This window comes from Cyprinus carpio, chromosome B7 (genome assembly GCF_018340385.1).
Source record: "Cyprinus carpio isolate SPL01 chromosome B7, ASM1834038v1, whole genome shotgun sequence".
Classification (NCBI taxonomy): domain Eukaryota; kingdom Metazoa; phylum Chordata; class Actinopteri; order Cypriniformes; family Cyprinidae; genus Cyprinus; species Cyprinus carpio.
The window spans coordinates 37,569,537-37,575,536 of record NC_056603.1 but is presented as its reverse complement, the minus strand read 5'-3'; the positions used below and the strand labels follow the sequence as shown (position 1 = coordinate 37,575,536).

At 38.0% G+C, this 6,000-nt stretch overlaps 1 pseudogene; it reads left to right on the top strand.

Moving 5' to 3' along the window:
• The first annotated feature begins 247 nt into the window (after positions 1-247).
• Positions 248-6,000, top strand: part of LOC109065640 — a 52,504-nt pseudogene continuing 46,751 nt past the window's right edge.

Genomic DNA, 6,000 nt, shown 5'->3' with positions numbered 1-6,000 from the left:
TTTAATAACGCTTAAGTACCTGAGCTCGAACAGAGCATATTTCTGAAAGTCTGGTGCATGCTACTTTTTACAGAAACGACAACGCAGGCATATTGTCGTTTAAGAATTATAGAATTCAAAGTGCACTGCGTTATGAGGAATCCAGGGACTTTTGTTTTGAAATCTCCTTAGAGTCCGAGAGCGGAAGTCGCTCGCGACCAGCGAAAGGTTCACGTTACTTGCAGGAACATTAAAGAAAGGAGGAAATAGCGGGTAGCGGATGTCGACGCTGATTTTATTCAGAAAGGTGTCATATGATCTACAGACGCTGGTATCTCGGTATTCATCTCCCCCTGAAGACTCTGGCGAGGTTCATCGTGGAAGTGAGTGAAAGAAATAAAGCTGCTACAGCTAACGAGCTAAAGGTGTTTGTCAAGCTGTTAGCTCCATTAGTTCATATTGGTTAGCTGACGGTAATCCTGCTTATAAGTTAATTAACGGTAATCTTCATTGATCGATTGAGGCTGTGATCTGTATTCAGAATTTGAACAATAACTGCGCATCACGACTCGCCCTGTGGCTCATATTAGCGACAGAAATGAGTAACTTGATGTCTCTGCTCGCTGTTTAGATGTGATATGCATCGATATGTGACCAGCTCGATTGATTATCAACAAATCAGTTGACTCGGATATATTGTTGCTCCAGACAGCTGGCCGGTGATTTGTGAGATATCGTGTTCCTCCTTCCTGTTAAGGGCTGAAAACAGTGAGGCTTCTGGCCCGCAGCAGGAGGAAAGCTCATTCAATGTCGTGAGAAGGCTTTATTTATTTATTTATTTACTGTGTGTTTTTATTTACGTTTATTTTGTTGAATTAAACATACGGATATAGGTGGTGTTTATTATTTCACGTTCTGTATTTTTATTTCTATTTGTTTTGTTTTTTAGTATGATTTGTATTTGTATTTATTATTTTTTTGGAAGGCTTTTGTCTTCACTGAGGGAGTATTAGAGAATCCATTACACAGGTCTGAGAGAAAGATGCAAGTTTGAAAGGCTAGTTCACCTGTAAAGCACAAAAACCAAAATCTTGACAGCCTTTGTTGCCATTCACTTTCATTTCATCTTTTTAGCCACACAATTGTGGCTGTCAGTCAAACATAAGTACCTAACACACTTTATTTTTTCTCACTGAAGAAATTTTGGGTGAGCTGCTGTTTGATTTTTTTTTTTTTTTCATTTAAATGACCATGATGTGTAACCATTCATCGATCGTTGATTTGTTTGCCATGCTCAGGGATGTTAAATGTATTTGCTAATACAATTCGAATTCCTCTGTGTTATCAGATTATATTTATTAGTGTAACTAAATATGTAAATTAAGATTGTAACAGGGGGTGCTTGTAGTTTGATTAGTCATAAATTGTGTGCAGATATTAAAAAATTAGTAAAACAATGTGTATGTATTTATGTTAGCAAATGAGTGACTGAATAAAGGAATATTTTGCATCATAACTATAATAAATTAGCTACTTATGAATTTTTAGTAATCGTTCAAATTCTATGAGAATAGGGAAGTCCATGTGCAACTATAATTGCTCAGGAACAATTATTTTCCAGCTGATAAAATGTTGACTGTTGATTAGAATCCACACAACTTTAAAGCCTCGTTCACATTAATAATGATAACTAAGCTATATATTTATAACTGTAAAGTTTTAATAGTCATTCTGATTGTACCAGAATAATGAACTCCACAGTGGCAAAGAGGAACGGTTTGGTTGTAATCACTTTCCGAACTTTTTTTTTCCAGCTGATGAACAATAAAACATCGACTGCCAATCCGAATCCACGTGACTTTAAAGGCCTGCTCACATCAAGAATGATAACTGTTAAAGATAACTGTGAAGTTAACTATAATGGCATCCACACCAAAGAACAAAAACATTTGTGCTCTGGTTATGTTTTCTGCTGTTTAGATGCTTGAGCAGTTGTGTGTCATTTGTTAGCGTTTATCAGCTGAAAAAAAAATATATAAGAAAAATAAAATATTAATATAAACGTTTTGAAAGTGCTTTCAACATTATCAACAATATGATTTCAACAATACAGATGTGGTGTTGACTTCCCCAATTTTCAGAGAATTAGAATGATCATTAAAAGGTCATAGTCATTGTTACATCGTTGGTTATCGTAAACTGGCCTTAAAGCGCTTGAGAATTTAACGTGGCAGGTGGCAAAATCGCAGCACGTGATTGTAAACTAAATCTTATCGTCTGTTGGTGTGGGCACTAATAAATTTATCATAGTTATTGTTCTTGGTTTAAATAGGCCTTAATTCAATTTATATGTTTCTGGTAGGGATGCACGATAAATATCGGCACATTATATAATACGCATCTCGTCAGTAAAGCCGGCTCTGTAATCAGCGTTAATTCTCTACACGTGCATGCTTTCACATGGAGCAGCATTTACTACACCGAGCAGTTGTTCACTGATGAGATGCGCATTAAATATCATGCTGTTATTTATCGTGCATCCCTAGTTTCTGTATTGTATTGAGATTCACTGATTTTGACTTGTCAATATTGAAGGTTTTCTCCTCGGTAATCACCCCTAAAGCACAGAGTGTGCAGTCTTACTCAGGGGTTCAGGGAAGCGTTTCCTCACTGGTTGTGTCACAATAGGAATCCCTCCCTGATGCCCGACTTCCTCCTGAGCTAATCTCTTTTCAAAAGGTTAATGATTTGAGATGAGCCATCTAATGGATACAGCATATTGCATTAGTGCTGCATCACCGATAATCACAAATAATGATGCTATGAGCATTAGAAATACGTCAAAATGTATGCACATTTGTGTGCTTATATTTAGTATAATTCCAGCCAGTATTGTTTAGCATGGCTGTGATGCGGTTGACATTTGTAACAATAGTTCTGTGTGAGATATAGGTCATTTAGAAGCACTTCAGTCCCTTTGTTTGGGCTTTATTCATCAAAGTGAACTTCTCTTATTCTTCTTCTCGGTAGGTCTTGCGGTTTTGTTGTCATGTTTTTTGTTGGGTTTAATGTGGCCACAGCTGCCCTTGATTGTGCCTGATTGCTTGTCACGCTGATTTTTGTTGTTCTTAGATCTAGTTTGCTTTTTAAGTTTGTAAGTGACCCATATCTGTCATCCATGAACAAACCTGCATGTGCACATTTATAAAAACAACAACATCATGTGCTCTGCCTGCATGCAAACGTAAAGACAAAAAGCACTGTATTTGCTGGATAGCCCTTCATGCAATGCAAATTATAAACCTAATATTGATGCACCAAATCATTTTTTTAACCAAAAACACAGTTAGTTTAGGTAATTAAAATGAAATAAATGGGTTTTAGAGTAAACTTTACTCCGTATGCTGTTTATTGTGTCCTCGGGTGATAAATTAACACAATCATAGGAAAGTTCTTTGGCAAAATGGCAACAAGCTGACTCAATATTTCATCTAAACAAATTGCAAGTTTCTACCTTAGCATCCTTTTTGTTCACAGTGATGTTTGTTCACACCTTTGACATGTTTACCTTTCATAGCTTATCCTTTTTTGTGCACAAAATAAACTCTAACACAGTAGAAAAAAGTTTTATTGGGGGAGCAGTGATTAAATGCTGCCATTTGATCAATAATTTCGTCTGAAATTGAAAATAATTTGTATCTGTTTTGGCCTAATATTATGGCTGCCAGGCTAATAGTGTAAGATCCTTACTTGTTCCATATACTTTTTCTTAAAACATTCTGACATAAATTTTAAGGTCAACATTGAAAATTATAGGTCATTAAGAATTTTGGCATTGCCATTAACAGTGAAATATTTCAGCTTTTGTGAACTTGTTTTAGGAAGAAAGCAGGTGATTTCATAATGTTGTACTTGATATAATGAAGTGATGTACTTTTTAAACACTGTTATTGTGTCAGAGGTGTAAAGGCCTTTCCACACTGAGCGCGATGCGAAAAAGCGATGTGAATCGGCTACGAACGGTGATTTCACACCGAACGTGAAACGATAGTTCATCTTCTGCTAATTCACGCCTTCACGCTAGGTGGTGCTGACAAACAATGCATTTTTCCTCAGATAATAATTTCTATAGTTGATTTTGATTAATAACCAGACACATGCACTCTTTGTATGTTTAATAACGCTACACTGCTAATATTTGTCATAAACTTCCTTTGTTGCTATAAAAATACCATGAGCTGCATACAAAACACATAGAAAATATATCATCATAATCATGTCTACTTGCTTTTCATATAGTTAGAAAAAGAGTTAATGTGCTCTGACTAATCACGTACGTTGAAGAAAACAAACGGTTCTCTACAGATCACATAATTCAGTGGACAATTAATAGAAATGTTATTCTGTATAAAGAACATGTGAGAATTAATCTGTTCTCAAATACCAACGATAACAAGAATTCAGCATCCACTCTCTTCTCTTATCCGGGATACTCTTCTTCTGTGTTTGTTTACACTGGTTTTCGAAACAGCGCCATCACTCTCACCCTTTTGTGCAGCAGCAGCTGCTCTGGTCACATGATCCTAGCTCAAATCTTATTGGACGGCCCGTGTTTTTGCTTTGCGAAACTGGAAATATTCGTCAGACTGGTTCGGAAAAAAACATTCGCATTTTTGGTGCAGGAATGTTCGTGGTCTGTGTGGAAGCAACCATAGAAATCAATTGTTTTATTCCAGCGTGTCATCGCGTCCGATATTCGTTTCGCTTTTTCGCGCTCACTGTGGAAAGGCCTTAATGGTGCTCAAAACATACTCAGATTGAATGTTTCCTTCCCTCAGTGTGCTGGCAGCAGTGAATGGTTCAGCGGCAGCGGTGCCAACAGCAGTCGTCCCATGAGTTTTCTTTTGGCCTGAGCTGTCTGCTTTGGGCTCTGGCCTGGTTCGTCTGTATCTCTGTGCCTCCGGCGCCACAGTCATGGATCACCCCAGAGAGAAGGAGGGCGAGAGGCCGGTCAGGAGCAGTAAAGTGGCCCAGGGGCGCAGCGGGCACTCGCGGCCCTCCAGCTCCTCCACGTCCTCTGGGGTCCTTATGGTTGGACCGAACTTCAGAGTTGGCAAGAAGATCGGCTGTGGCAACTTTGGAGAGCTGAAGCTCGGTAAGAGAATCCATTTGTGTATTATTTGTTCACAATAGTCTCCATGGAGCAACTAGGGTTGAAGTTCTTTGCTTTAAGGTGCCAAGCAGGAGTGAATCTCAGGAGCACTGGTGTTCCTGGGTCACCATCATTAGTCAGTCCACTGGGAATGTTGACTTGAGTCATGTGAAAGGTCCTTAAAGCTGTATTGTGTAATCTGTGCACCGCTAGTGGCAACAAGGTATATTGCAAAAATAGTGTTTCCACAGAAGTTTTCTTAGAACGTACATCCCTGATCTATTAGTTGAACAAACAGATTGGTTGAGTAGACCTGTTTGGGGTTGTGATGTTCAAACAAAATACAAAAAAAAAAAAAAAAGGCACACTTCACCTTTTAAGGAAGACTCATGCCTGGTCTGCACAGCATAGCATGAACAAAGCAGTATTAGCCAATATTTTTTTAAGGGGACATCAGATTCCCATTTTCAACAAAGTTGTTATGATTCTTTAGGGTCTTCGTGAAAAGTCTATAACATACTTTGGTTAAAATGTCTCGGTGGTAGTGTAAAACAACACCCTTTTTGCCTTGTTTAAAACAGCTCTGTTCACAGCGACCTGTTTCAGTGCATGTCCCTTTAAATGATAATGAGTACTGCTTAGCCCACCCCTCTCTTCTGTTAAAGTCACCATTCTTATTCATTCAGTTATAACTGCTCAAAAACTATTTAATATACATTTGTCAATGATTTATTAGTCATTAAACACCGTTATAAACCCTCTATGAAGGCAACCTTAAAGGGCACCTATTATGCAAAATCCACTTTTACATGGTGTTTGGACATAAATGTGTGTTGGCAGTGTGTGAACACAGCCATCCTACAATAATA